This window comes from Falco peregrinus, chromosome 1, assembly GCF_023634155.1.
Source record: "Falco peregrinus isolate bFalPer1 chromosome 1, bFalPer1.pri, whole genome shotgun sequence".
NCBI classification, from domain to species: Eukaryota; Metazoa; Chordata; class Aves; order Falconiformes; family Falconidae; genus Falco; species Falco peregrinus.
Window position 1 is genome coordinate 12,858,422 of NC_073721.1, and position 14,027 is coordinate 12,872,448.

Sequence of the window (14,027 nt, forward strand, 5' to 3'; positions counted from 1 at the left end):
GACAGCGCCTGATTGAACCAGGGGTTCGGGGATGTGTAGAGGGAATGATTGTTTGCTGCTTCCAACAGCACAGGAACGACAGGACACGCAGTAAAATTAAATTGAGCAGTGTATTTTCTGAACTTTGCAGTCTGAGGAGTGGTCTTCATGTTTGCTTACTGAAACACATTATGGCTTACCTAAACGATACTGTAATAGTGTAATAAACAACAGCTTAAGACATTTGGTTACGGTCTGAGTCCCCTTTGCCTTAAAGGGAACATACCTCAGTTAGGAACTTCTCACAGGCTTTGGCTCTTAGTCTATTTTCAGATTGATTTTTTTACTTCCTTTTATGCAAACCTTTTATCATGGGAGCAGAAAGTAGCAGAGCTGTTTCTCCATTCTACTGGACAGCTACAGCAGCTACAGATTTTCACGTGCCTCTGTTGAGGCACACTTTTTCATGTTTGATTACTGAAAGCTACGGATGGGTAAAGCTGAGTATTGCTACTTAGCGAGCACAAAGTTGCTTAGTAATATTCAAGCCTAAAGAGAAATAGGGCCTTTGGCCAGAGCAGCAACCAAATCAGTCCTCTATGGCCACATTGAAGGAATGCAAAGTAACAGTCATCAAAATCTTTCAGACCTAGGGATGGTGCAAAACTTACATGCTTTGTAGAACATGGGACTTGTTCATACAGCCCAGCGTAGTGCAACAAATTGAAAGCACAGCAGAGGCGGTACAGTGCATGACTGACATGAGAAGAGGCTGTCCCACTCCTCCAGAGGGTGTCCCACAGCTTCCCAGGGTGAGACTTCACTTGAGATTGTTCCCTGTGCGCTGCGTTGCGCCAAGTGCCCTTAAGCTCCAGTTACTCCCACCTGCTCAAAAATCCCACCTGGATTCAGCCTGCACCTCCAAACCTAAGGATGTACATAAAACCTGAATCATTTCTCCCGTCATCCATCTCCACCCTAAATAACTTAAACAAATGCTTCTCAGCCAGTCAGGCCCATAATTGTCCCAGCCTAGGGCCTCATTCTTTGAATTAAAAAGGCTCTTGACTGAGTGAAGAGAGGTAAACTAAGCATTTGAACAAACTGGGTGGATTTAACCACCTCCTCAGTTCTGGTTCATAATGCCTCAGCTGCTGACTTCCGCAAAAGAATAGGGGAAACGAGGCTGCTCATGGCTCATTTATTGGATCATGGATAATATCACTCTCTCCAGAAAAAAAGATAAACGAAACAAACAAGAGATGGAAGTACACATAAGAATTTCCAGGAACTGGTCAGCAAAGCGAAGATCCTCTTCTAGCTACAACTAGCTCTCACCATTAATTTATTGGCATTAAGAAGAACTGGCTGATGACCACGAGCAAGTGCACCAGTAAGCATGTTGTGTTTCTTTCAGAAAAATGTCTGAAAGCAAGCTGCAGTGCATCAAGAAGCCCAGCACACACTTCCAGTTAATTACAGAGTTTATCCTTAGCACAGTCAGCCCTCACCCCAACAGTGCTGGCCCAATGCCCCCTGGCACTGCTGGCTGCCCAGATCCTGCCAATGAGTTTCTGCTGCCATCCCGATAAAGCCTGTCACAACAAGGTCCCACATCTCAAGCAGGTTATGCTGAAGCATGCAAAGTCCCACCATGTTTTCAACATTAGAGAATCCCAGAGGGCAAGAAACAGAATTTATATCACCCTAACCAAAGTACAGCCCAGGGGGTTATTCAGGGACTGCAAGACACTCCCACGCAGATAGCATCCCACCTACTGTTCAGAAAAAACCTCCACCCATAAGGACAAAAAAAAAAAAAAAGGAGAAAAGTGTAACCCTTGGATGCATTCAGCAACTCAACTTAAGCCAGAACAGCCAATCTGAACATCAGTGACTAATACCTGTCCTGTCACTAAAGATGACAGTGACTACAACCTACCCACTTCTAAAAATAATTAGATGGTACTTCAGGGTACTCCATGTTAACTATTGCAGCCCTTTGTTGGGGAGGCTTTGGACAATTGTCCACGATCAAAACAGAAGACTCAAGTGTGTCTCTCCTTTGGGTTCAGCTACTTGATTCAGTATCCAACCACTCCTAACACAATGATCTGCAGTATTACATCCAATATCGCCCAGCCATCCTACTACCCCTCTTACAGGCAGCCTAGTTCTGCTCGTTTGTGTCAGAGTGAATATTTTGATGCGCTGATGAAAGACAGGCTTTTGGAGAATAAATAGAAGGCAAGTTTTCCTCCTTATCTCTAGACACAAACAGCATAATTTCGTCAGGTTTCCTTTCAGCAGACAGAAATGCCTCACACCTTAAATAGCATTTCTTACAGTCCTCTTTTCAAAGCTATTAAATGCCCACAACTCCAAATGAAGTTACTGTGTCCTCAATAATGCTGCAAATCAAGGTCTTGCTGACTCGGCTCTCCTGCACTGCCCACACTTACAAACACCCTACAGTTCAATAACAGGGAGTTGAGGTTTTCTGCAGTGCACATTCTTCACGTACTCCATACACTTTCTGATGTATTTTTTTTCTGGCACTTCTTGTGTATCTGACCAAGGCATTAAAAACCAGTTTAGGAACAGGGTCAAGGGAAGAATTTGCACTGTTCGCAGTCTATCGTCATACTACTTTGAATTAAATTGCTGTAAAACAGGGAAGTAAGCTGGTTTTGTCACCACAGGGAGAAGAGTATTGCCAAATCCCTAAACATGGACCCAAGCGCTAATGATTGGTTTGGTTCAACAAGTTGGGATACAGAGACAAAAAATGTAATGTCAGATCCTTGTAGTATGACGATAGCAAGTGTTAGTCACCAGTACTGATCTTTACTGTCACGTCTCACTTCAGTTTCTGTTCATGTTTTACCTGCGAGGATGGCTAAGTGGACACTCACAGCTCAGCTTTATGGTATTGAGAGTTTGTATTTTGGAGTTAAAATGCAAATACATGTGCTACTATCTGCCTTGTATATACATTAGATTATTCTTAGAGATTATTCGTCAGAGGATTACAATCAACGGTCCGTGTAAGCTACCCTAGACAGGCTAACACAGTAAATACTCAGAAGATGTTTTATTATGAAAACAAGCATTCCATTTTCTGCAGAGAAAGAGGGAGGATAGACCTGTTGCATTAAGGATTATGTAAAATAAGAATTATTAAATGGTAAACATACATGCCTACATGTCTGTTTTAGGTGGTGTTTGAAAATTTCCTGATGTACAGTACAGATGCAGAAGAGATTACATCATTAAAAAAGGATCCAATAACAACAGCAATAGAAAGCACAAGAATTCTAAGACCTCAGTAAGATGCAAGTTTGAATGATTAGGACAATTAAAATTGTGCATACAAGATTTAAGAATTGAGGTGTTTTTTTTAATATTTTAAGACCCTTGGATTTCCACAGGCAGGATTTTTTCCTGTTACCTATGTATGAAATTTTCCAAAGCAAGTTTTGTTCAGAACACAACATCAGATCATTGATCTGTCAGAAGAGCTAGGGCCAAGTAAAGGCACTGGGCTGGGCCACCAATTCTCCTTGTTTTAGAAGAAGCGAGAGACAAGCTCAGGGCTCAGCCTCCCGCATGCTGGTTAGAGAACTCCCCTGAGCGATACCAGAGACGAGGCAAAGGGAGTGAAGCAAGCTGCTGCTCCTTTGAGCCTCTAGCCCACAGAAATAGGCAATACAACTAAGAATTTACACCTAAATATTGATCTCATGTTATAGGAGAAGTATTTCAGACACTCATTCAATTACCTGCTTTAGAGGAATCTAATGTCAATTAGCCCAGGTTTTAAATTAACGCAAACTAATTAAACACTGTTTGAAAATATGCTTCAGAGGACAATACTTAATCCGGTGGGTCTCTAATGGTAGAAAGTATGCTTCCTTCTAATAAATTGTTGTTGGGAATCTTAAAATTAATTGTATAGTTATAAAGCAAGGTCTAATATCTTAATACAGTGCCAACATAAGTCAAGTTCTCAAACTAACTTCTAATTGGTAGTACAAGAACGTGACTGTAGGAAGACAAATATTTGTGGCTTACAAACATACACCTTATTTTTAAAGAAAGAACTGAAATGCTAACAGCAATAGTTCACTTACATACGAAAACCAGCAAAGAAGATTATAATTGGAAGCAGAAAGCAAACTTCCAAGTCCTAACAGCGAGAATGCTAGGTTTGCCATGTGCTTCAGATCTTGACAGTGAAAACAAACTGTACAACGGCAGACAACAGTTGGCGGCTTTAATTGCTGGAGAAGCCACTATTTGAATTTTCTTGGTGAAGAGCAAGACAACAGATATTTTTTTTTCCCCCTCATGGTGTTCAATGGTTTGCGCCTGCTACCCCAAGATTTGTTCCACTGAACTACACAAGAAGATTCAACGACATCATTCTTGATTTCTGACTCTGTTACCTGACCCATCATTCAAATACAGGCAGTTTTGCAAGGAAATTATACCACACCAGATGAGAGGTCGCTGTGCTGAAAAGCAGCTGTACAAGCAGAAGTTTAAGAATGCTGTTAGCTGCGGACAGGGCAGGGGAAACGCCGTTAAACAGAGGGAAGACAAAACCAGTGCTGAGATGGCAATGTTAGTCAGGTCTTTCACTACTGAACCAGAGTCAGCTTGAACATCATGAGCTGATCGGTACTCCACAGTTATGCTTCTGGCCCAGCATGCCCTAGATAGCACATTGAATGGCACCTCTGACGTATGGATCAAGTGCTGTATTTCCCAGAGGGCTCTGCAGCCTTTCCTTCACTGGGAAGGTTTCAACTTTCTTGAAATAGCTAAGAAAAACCGTAATGGAGACAAGACAGTAGGCTGATTTACCGAGTTAGCCCTTTATTTACAGAGAGACTGCATACCAGGATACTCAGCACAGACATGCAATAAATCCAGCTCCTGGAGGTTAGTCCCCAAGCTGAAATCTGGTACCTAAGCTCTCCCCCAAAAGTGGGATCCAAACATAAGGCAAGAAAAGCATTTTAAACATCTATAAATCTGAAGAGATATTTTTTTGTTTTATATCCTGCCCACTCTGCCTTCAGCATCACATTGAGCCACTTCTCTGCAGCTTGTTTTCAGCAAGGATTCAAAACCTGAGACTAGGCAACTTGAAGCTTATCTTATCATATAACAAGAAAGAAATCACTGTTAAGGCCAAAAGAGATGCTTTTATGCAATAGTACTCATCTGAGAGTAGAAGGATTCAAATCCATTTGTCCTTAACCTGATGGCAGTCAAAAGTGCATCTTCTCTCATCCAGGAGAGCCACTAGGCTGTTGCAAAACTCTTCCATTTCCCTACAGTACACCCTTTGCTGAAAAAAAATACAAGGTTTTGCCAGCTGAAGGGGTAGAAAATGAGAACAAGCAAGTCAGAATTGGTTTGACCTGACTAAAATGGAAGAAGTTTCAATCACAGTCTTTGCGTCCAGGACAAAAATGCAAAGGCTCATGTGTTGCTAATAGATGCTTGGATTTCTCCAAGATACTTCTGAAGGATGAGTAAAATATGACAAATTACACCTCCTATGGAATTAGGACATAACATATTCTATGGACTAAAACTAGACTACTGACAGATCTTAAAATACAGTTGATAGGCAGATACCACTGAATGGGGACAATTTTAAGCCAGAGACAACTTTTTTTTTTTTTTTTTTGCTTCTCTATGCTATAGCCACATATTTATGTGACATAAAAAATTGTAGAGTAGTAACTAAGAGATAGATGGATTATCATTACAGGGTTACCTAAGCCACCATGGTAAATAGTTGTAACCTTACAAAATGTATTTTGGTAAGACCAAGCGTTTGAGATCCAGGAATGGCAGTCACTTATATTTACACGATAGAAGACTTTACTCTGAAAAACAGAGCTCAGAAAAGGATTTAGGGGTCATTATAGATAATCGTCTCAATGTAAGCTGTCTGGGCAATGCTGTAGCAAAAAGGACTAATAAGATTCTTTAATGTAGGGGAAAAGAAGGAAAAAAAAGTATGAAGTAGAAATAATGAAGGATTCCAGCATCTCTGAGCAGCACTGCCAAGACCCCTACTAGGTTACTGAATCCTGTTCTGGTGTCTGCATTTTAAAGAGGATTTGAAGGCATTGGACAGAGTTCAAGCGAGTGTCACAAAATGAGTTCTCTGGCTTTAACAAAAAAGCCCAAGCCTTCTGACGTGATGGGTAAGGAGCTCAACATATTCAGCTCACTGAAGAGAAAGCATAGGCGTACCTTCATCACACTGTGTAGGTAATTGCACTTGGGCAAGATATACGCGAGGAGCTTTCCAATCTTGCTTACAAAGATCCAGTGAATAAATGTTGAAGCTAGATAAATTCAACCTTGAAATAAGGGAAAAATTCCCAGCAGTAATGAAAGACAGGAACAGCTTATCAGGAGAACTAGTGAAACCACCATCACTTGCAGCCTTTTTAGACAAAGACAGATAGCTCTGAAGATACACCTTTAGCCTAGTTTCAGACTAGATGATTATGGTTGTCCTCCCTAGCTCTCTAAGCTGTGAGCCCTTAGTTCCCCTATGCACACATATTCCTTCAGCCCCTGGTGAAACAGGGCTGCCTACGCTGTACTCAACGTGCTTGCAGTGTTTCCATGATGGCTGAAATGATGCTACAGGGATTATGAGTGGCAAGGATGCAGAGTTAGCACTGGGGGGCCACACCAGCCTCATGATGATGGAGAGGGTGATAGAGGGAAAAGCGATACTGGTTCTGACATCCATGAGACTGGAACCAGACAGAGGCATCAGGTGGATGAACCATTGCTCCTTCTCAACAAGAAAAAAAAAAAACCAAAAACCAACCTCTTTCTTTATACCGTGCTTGTTCTAACAGATGCATCTATGCTGTAGTCCCAGAAACAGCTATGTGTAACAACAGGCATCCCACAGGAACTTTAAACAAATTGTTCTGCTATACACAGGAGGTCAGACTAGATGATCTTATAGTCCCTGAAGTTGTTTCTTTGTCTTGTATTACCCCAAGTATGTTTTTTCTTCCTTTCACAGGTCACTGGAGCAGAAGTATAAAAAGAGGGAAGAAAAAGTAGTCACTTGGAATGAGGTTTTAACCTGGTATCCCCTGGGAGTAACTGAGTGAATGCAGTGATTTCCAGGCTACATGAAGCTAGAGCAAGACAAGATGAAACCCTGTCAGCTGAGCAAAATTGCTTGTCTGTGAACTCCAGCTTCCTCCCACTCTCATGTCCTGTTCTGATACAGGCAGTCAGCCCTGACAGCTAGGATTTTGATAGCAGGTGTTTGAGAGGTTGTAATGCATTTCTAAGGTAGGAAGGAGCAATAGCCACAGCAGCAGAGTGGCCATTAGCAACTCTATTTTGGCCAATAAGGGAAAAAAAGTTGCAATATGGTATCTGGAACAGGACTTAAAAACAAACAAAGAACACACTGAGTGTAAAATGTTTGTAAATAGTTGTGGAGAGCTCTCAACACTTGTGAAGCTAAGGAAGTTTTCCTTTACATGCAGCCTAAATCTATTTTGAAGTGTTCCACTACTTTCTTCAAAAGTTCTTAAAGTTTTTCTCACCCACAGAGCAGTTAGAAAGTGGAGCACATCACAGACATGGTCAGATCTGATCCTGATGTGTTTGCTGAAGGGAGCCACACTAGCTAGCTTCAGTTGTCTAAAAAGTTAGGAGGCACCAGGTCTCTTGTACAGTCCCTCTGCTCCCCCAGAAGAAGTTGCACACTGGAGGGTAGTGCGGACACACAGACACACCCTGCTCTCCCTATCTGTGCCACAGCAGGTACCAACACCTCTGCCACCATCACCTAAAGATGGCATTTGAAATTAAAGGTATATAGCAACATACTTATAAATGCAACATGTGAAGCAGCAATGAGTTTAGACCAGGAACACCAGCAGGAAAACCCAAGGTTCTTGACTCCAGTGAAAACCTACTCAGCAGCTGAAATTGGAAACATTAATCCCATGACGTTGTCCATAATTAAAAGCTCCATCTACGAGCAAACAGCTGTGTAACTACTGCTGGCTGAACCTCTGTGCTGTGAAAGAGGATTAGGATGAAACTAAAGGAAAAGCAAGTATCACAGGCATCAGTAGGACAAGCTATACCTTAGTGTGTCTTGTATTATATTGACCAAATAATAAAACTGGTTTATTGGTGTCCTTTTGCAGTTTCTCTTTCTGAGAATTCATTACCAGCAGAAATGAGAGTATTACAAACAAAACAAAGGAATTCAGGACTAGAAGCGTGTCAGCATCCTATTACCCCATAGTCTATGCTTAGATCCTGCATTGAGCATTAACTTCTCATTGTTATAGCACTTCAGAGGCTGAGCTTGCCACTCATGCTGGTTTTGGTTGGGATAGAGTTCATTTTCTTCATAACAGCCAGTGTGGGGCCGTGCTTTGGATGCGTGCTGGAACAGGGCTGACAGCGCAGGGCTGTTTGGTTACTGCTGCGCAGAGCCTGCCCGGAGCCGAGGCCCTTTCTGCTCCTCTCACCACCCCACCAGCGAGGGGCTGGGGGGCACCAGGAGCTGGGAGGGGACAGCTGACCCCCACTGACCCAAGGGGTGTCCCATACCATATGGCATCATGCTGAGCACAAAGCTGGGGGAAAAGGAGGAAGGGGAGGGATGTTTGAAGTGATGGTGTTTATCTCCCCAAGTCACCATTACACTTCACAGAGCCCTGCTCCCCTGGGGATGGCTGCGCACCCACCTGCCCGTAGGAAGCACTGAATGAATTCCTTGCTTTGCTTGCGTGTGCAGCTTTTGCTTTACCTATTAAACTGTCTTTATCTCAACCTACAAGTTCTCTCATTTTTACTCCTCAGATTCTCTCCCCCATCCCGCTGTGGGGAGCAAGTGAGCAGCCACATGGGCCGAGTTGCAGGCTGTGGTTAAACCACACCACCACTGAAGTCTATTCCATTGATTTACCACAACAGGAGAACACTATTTGTATCTCCCACCTGGGGCATAAAGAATTGTCCAAAGAGATGGTTATCCCTCTTTGGGTGTCTTTAAACTGTGCATGTTGTTTCTCTGGCTGAAAACTATTTGTAGGTATGGACAAATGACAGGATTGCAACAAGAAAGAGTCATCCTGTGGGGAAGGTGCCATATGGTACACAAATCCCATTAAGAGGGTTTAATTGTTAATTTTAAAGCCTACAGAGAAGCAGGAATAAAAGGGAGCCCAGCTCAGACATTCTCCAAATGCCGATTTTGGTTACATTTTGGTCACAGTGAGCATGCAGGATCCATCCCTCCTCCTGCAGCCATTAAACGTGGCTGGCTGAAGGCAGAACTCCCGGTGACTGCAAGCAGACACCAGCAAGCCAACGCAGTGTATTACCATGCACCGAGTCACCAGGCTCCTGCAGAGTTCACGCACTAGCAGCCAGTCCTTTCTCAGTCACACTGACAACTCAGAGAAGCTGGCTCATCTATAATGCAGTGATGGGATTTTTCCAGTTTAAAATTTGTTTGCATCTCTTTTCAGAAGTAACCCACACTCCTGACAGAGCGGTAAGGCCAGGGCTGCAAACAGCATTACTATTCACACATCTATTTTTTTTTTTTTCTCCCCTCCAGCTGATGGAAAAGAAATTAACTGAGAGGTCTTTTCAGGCAAGGCGACTGCACTCTGACCAAGGGCCAGTACTGGAGCTGCAGAGCTGCAATCTGCATTGGTTCCTGGCATCCCGGGTTGGGCTTTCTCGTCACTGTCGCGTTGGAAGTACCACATAAGAGGAGCTGGTTAAGTACTGCCTCCAGCAATCAAAAATAATAGCACAGAGGCAGCCTGTCAAACTTCAAGCAGTGGAAAAAAATGACCTCTGAAAAATATATCCTGGCTGTTCCATCAAGGGTATAACTGAAGTGTCCAGTTTAATTTTATTAAATTGGTGTATGGAAATAGTACATAATTTAGAATCACATGCTTTGGTTAAAGCTCCGATTGCAAGGTTTTAAGCAGGTCTGAGGCCCAATTAAAAAAATTAAGTCCTCAAAATTTAATCCATCTTTACCTTTTTACTTCAATGTGACTCTCGTTAGCTCCCTAAAATTAGATTTTTAATCTCAGATTGGCACCCCATTCTCTGCCACTCAAGTACCACAAACAGCGAGAAGATTATGGCCACTTATGTAGTATCTATTTTCCTATAATCCTTTTAGCACCATAAATGCTAAATATAACATCCAGTTTAAATTAGCTTTAACCTCAAGTTGACTCCAGTTAACTATGCAAGAACAGTAATTAAAAAACATGCCTCCCAAAGAAAGCTAGAAATATCTCACAGTTTAAAAAAAAGAAGAAAAAAAATAGTAGTATGAAGCTGTTCAGGGGCTCATACAACTCAACAGCAACAAGTTCTCCAAGAGCTTTTTTGGAAACCTAGGACTTGGAAGCGATTAGCCTGCCACAGCCGGGTACATTGCTTACAGCTCTCCCCCTTACAAACAGCCACCGCCAAGGCACAGCAAGAACCTGGGGCTGCTCGTGCCACTCCTTCACCCTGGCTACACTTGCCAATTGTTAACACTGAGCATCAAAGCATTTTTGTGATCCAAACTCCCACTAGTTTTTCCAGGACATCCCTTCGTAGGCCCCATGAGACCTTCACAAGGAGAACTGATATATCCCTTAATTAGGGGAGGACCAGCACTAGATCATGGCAAGTAAGAGCTAAAACAGGCTTAAAACCTAGAACAGGAATGAAAATTCTACAGTAAGACAACTGCAGGGAACCCTGCCTTTCGCTTGGCAATTGCTTCAGGAAGAAATATGTCCTCAGCATCAAAGCAGGGGTCTCAGGAAGGCTGCCAGAGAGCAGGTCTCCCACACTCCAACAGGGACCCCCATGACTGGCTCCAGGGAGCTGGTGCCAGCTCCTGCCGACCGCAGCCTGCTTTATCCCTGGGTACACCCAGGCTGGCAGGGCCAGAGCTTGCTCCGCAAATGTGAACTTAGACATTTATAGGTTACATACTCACTCGTTAACCTACATGTTCTATTTCTGCCTCCACAACAGCACTTGTTCTCAACCAGCTGTTTCTTCAGCAGCCAATTTGCCTGAGGAATGTAACAGCAAACGAATCCAAATAACCCAATCATCCTGAAGTAAGCAACCACCAGGTGCAACACCCTTAAAGTTGCAAGTTCATCTCAAAACTTAGTACCAGATCTAATAAAGCTACAGGTTTCTCCATTTCTTACCTTTGCCATTCTCGGGCACCACCTGGAGAGAAGGTAAACCCACCCTCACCAAGCCTGGCATTTTCTCATACTCCAGGGAGAGAATGACCGCCAAATCCTACCCTGGCATGGGAAATGTCATAGAAATGCAAATTAAAATGTATCTGATTGTATCTGCCTGTCTGTTTTGCTTCAGCTTGCAAGGAATAATTAAACAGATGCCTAAAGCTGAGCAGTAAAATGAGTACCCAGGAGCTTTTCCCACAGTTTTCCTCCTTCACTTGGAGGACTGCCACACACACAGATTGTGATATTCTCAAACGTTCATTACAGACACACTCATCTAATAAATACAGATTGGAAGGAGAGGATGGATAGAGCTGGTCCAAGGAGAAATACTGAATCAGGAAATGTCCTTGTGAACTGCCACGACCACTATTAAAACATTTTGTGAGCTTCTGTTTAAAAAGCTATGAAGTCCCAGCAAAATAAACAAACACATTGAAAAAATGGTATTAGGGTTCAAAATCAAAAGCAGAATCAAACTGGCTAAAAGCATGAAATCCAGAGCTGATAGTAACAAACACAACCCTCATGCTGCTTCCAAAACATTTTCCCTTAAGAAGCATCCGATTTCTTTTATTTTCTGGGCAAGTTGTATAGCAGAAAGGTAAACAATGTTTTCGGCTACTCCTGGATACAAAAAAATCAAGGCACGGTAAGGTGGTAATCAATACAGGAAATATCAGGAGGTATAAGCTCCAGGTATTTATTTTGAGCCACGTGAAGCTAGACTGAGCACCGCATGGACCCCAGCAAGGGTCACTGCCTGAGAAGCACTTGGTCCCACTAAGATAGGGGAGAAGAGGCAGCACCGTAGAAAGAGCAAGATACAAAGATGAAGGAGGAGGACACAGCAGTAGAGTCACATATTGAGAGGAGAAGTTTCTCCAGTTTCCCTGTATTACAATTCACAAACTACGTTCAACTCTTGACTTCAGCAACCTCTTTTGACTCAGATCAAATGCCCGACAGTAGGTGGTAGACAAAAATCTCAAGTAGGTTACACACTTCAGAAAAAGAAGTCATCTGGGTTTCATAAACTAGGACACTGGGAATCAAGCGTTTCTGTTTACTTCCATTCTGCAGAATTTTTAAAATTTGCTCACTGGTACTTTTAAAGAGATTAGCAAGTTAAGCAATTATCTATGCTCTCATTTCCTCATGAAATACAGGTTAGTTTAATCTTCTTAGGCTCTGCGATGATACTATAGTGCTTACCTACGGTATGAAATAACACATCACTCCAGATGAAGGAGGGTGCAAAGGTTTTGCTCTCCTCATTAAAAAAAAACATCCAAATCAGACTTTATAACTACAGTTTCTTTAATTTGCTTCAGAGACATCTAAAGGTAATTCACTCAAAGAAAAAAAAAAAAAAAGCAAGCCCAGCCTTTGAAGCTGGAGGAAAAAGATTAATGTTACGCAAGTGGGGACACTCCCTGTAATAGTGAAGATTGAACACGTATTTTTCCAAGTTAAGGAAACAATACAGCCACTATGTGTGTGACAGCAGCAGGAATCGATTGCTGTAACAAGAGAGTCAGAGGGCTAACGGGATGCAGAGGGCAGCTGCGATGAGCGAGGCACAGCAGTGACATCCCATAAGCTATGCCCATCCCTACCCAGGGAAGCCCTCAAGCCCACTGTAATGGCACATGTTGCTCCACGATGGCTCCATACTGGACTTCCTCATAATGCAGCCTCTGAGGAAAGCAAATTGTTACCAGCTGGTCACAGTTCATTACCTGCCCAGCTGTTTGTGGGGGGACACAAAAGTACTTCACAATGACCAGAGCTGGGGTGTAAACCCTCCCAACTCAAATTCTCTTTATTGGGTCCTGTGTTAGCATTACCAGAGAACACCGAAATAGCAAATTTCCACCATAGAGAAAAAATAAGTGCTCTTATGCCAAGTCACAGCATCCTACACCCACAGCCAGGAAAGCTGCACATCTGGTGCCCACCTGAGGTTGCTCCGTGGCATTTCCCATCACTGGAGCCACCTTAGTAGACCCTAGGGAAACCCCAGTCAACTTTTATTTCCCCCCCTTAGAGTTCCTGTTACAAAAAGACCTTTAAAAAGGGGAGTGCAATGAAAAAAAAAAAAAAAAACGTATTTAATGCTGCTCTAAAATTTTAGGCTTAGCCAATGTCCAGCCAGCTCCTGATGTCCTCAGCACTGCCAGTCCCCTGACTAGAGCCACTGGCCTTTATTCTCTCTTGTTTTTTTAAACATGAAACAAACAGGGATGAAGCAATTTCACACTAGCTTTCTCTTCAACCTCCCCTCTGCACAGCACTGAAATCAAACTGATAGCATATTGCATTTATGTGTAATGAAACACCCGATCTATGCATCGATGAGTATGTAGCTTGTCTAACCCTCCACAGGCACTGCCAGGTCCCACCGGTGGCTCACTGTCTCTTGCCTCTCTGGGCTGCCTTTTCCACGGACCTGGGGATAGCTGCCAGGAGGGCTGGGGAGGCACATTGCCACTACAACCGGCCATGAAGACCACAAATAACATGCAGTTTATCCAGATTAATCACGTTGAACCCAATCTACTACCCCTTAACCATTGCCGAGGGAAGAATTGGTGGCAGGAGCATACATGGCAGAGACCTAAGGATGTGTGGCCATTTTCTCTGCTCAGCCTGATCAATGACAGTGCTGTGCCACAGCTGGGGAAAAAACAATAAAAATACTTGGCATCTCTCAGTTGTGCT

At 43.0% G+C, this 14,027-nt stretch overlaps 1 protein-coding gene across 2 annotated transcripts in view; it reads right to left on the reverse strand.

Moving 5' to 3' along the window:
- Positions 1-11,376, reverse strand: part of LRIT1 (leucine rich repeat, Ig-like and transmembrane domains 1) — a 55,712-nt gene extending 44,336 nt beyond the window's left edge. For both annotated transcript variants that reach the window (XM_005236750.3, XM_027785722.2), the window contains exon 1: positions 11,259-11,376. The gene's annotated coding sequence lies outside the window, so the exon portion shown is untranslated. The remainder of the gene's footprint in view (positions 1-11,258) is intronic.
- Positions 11,377-14,027: the final 2,651 nt, after the last annotated feature.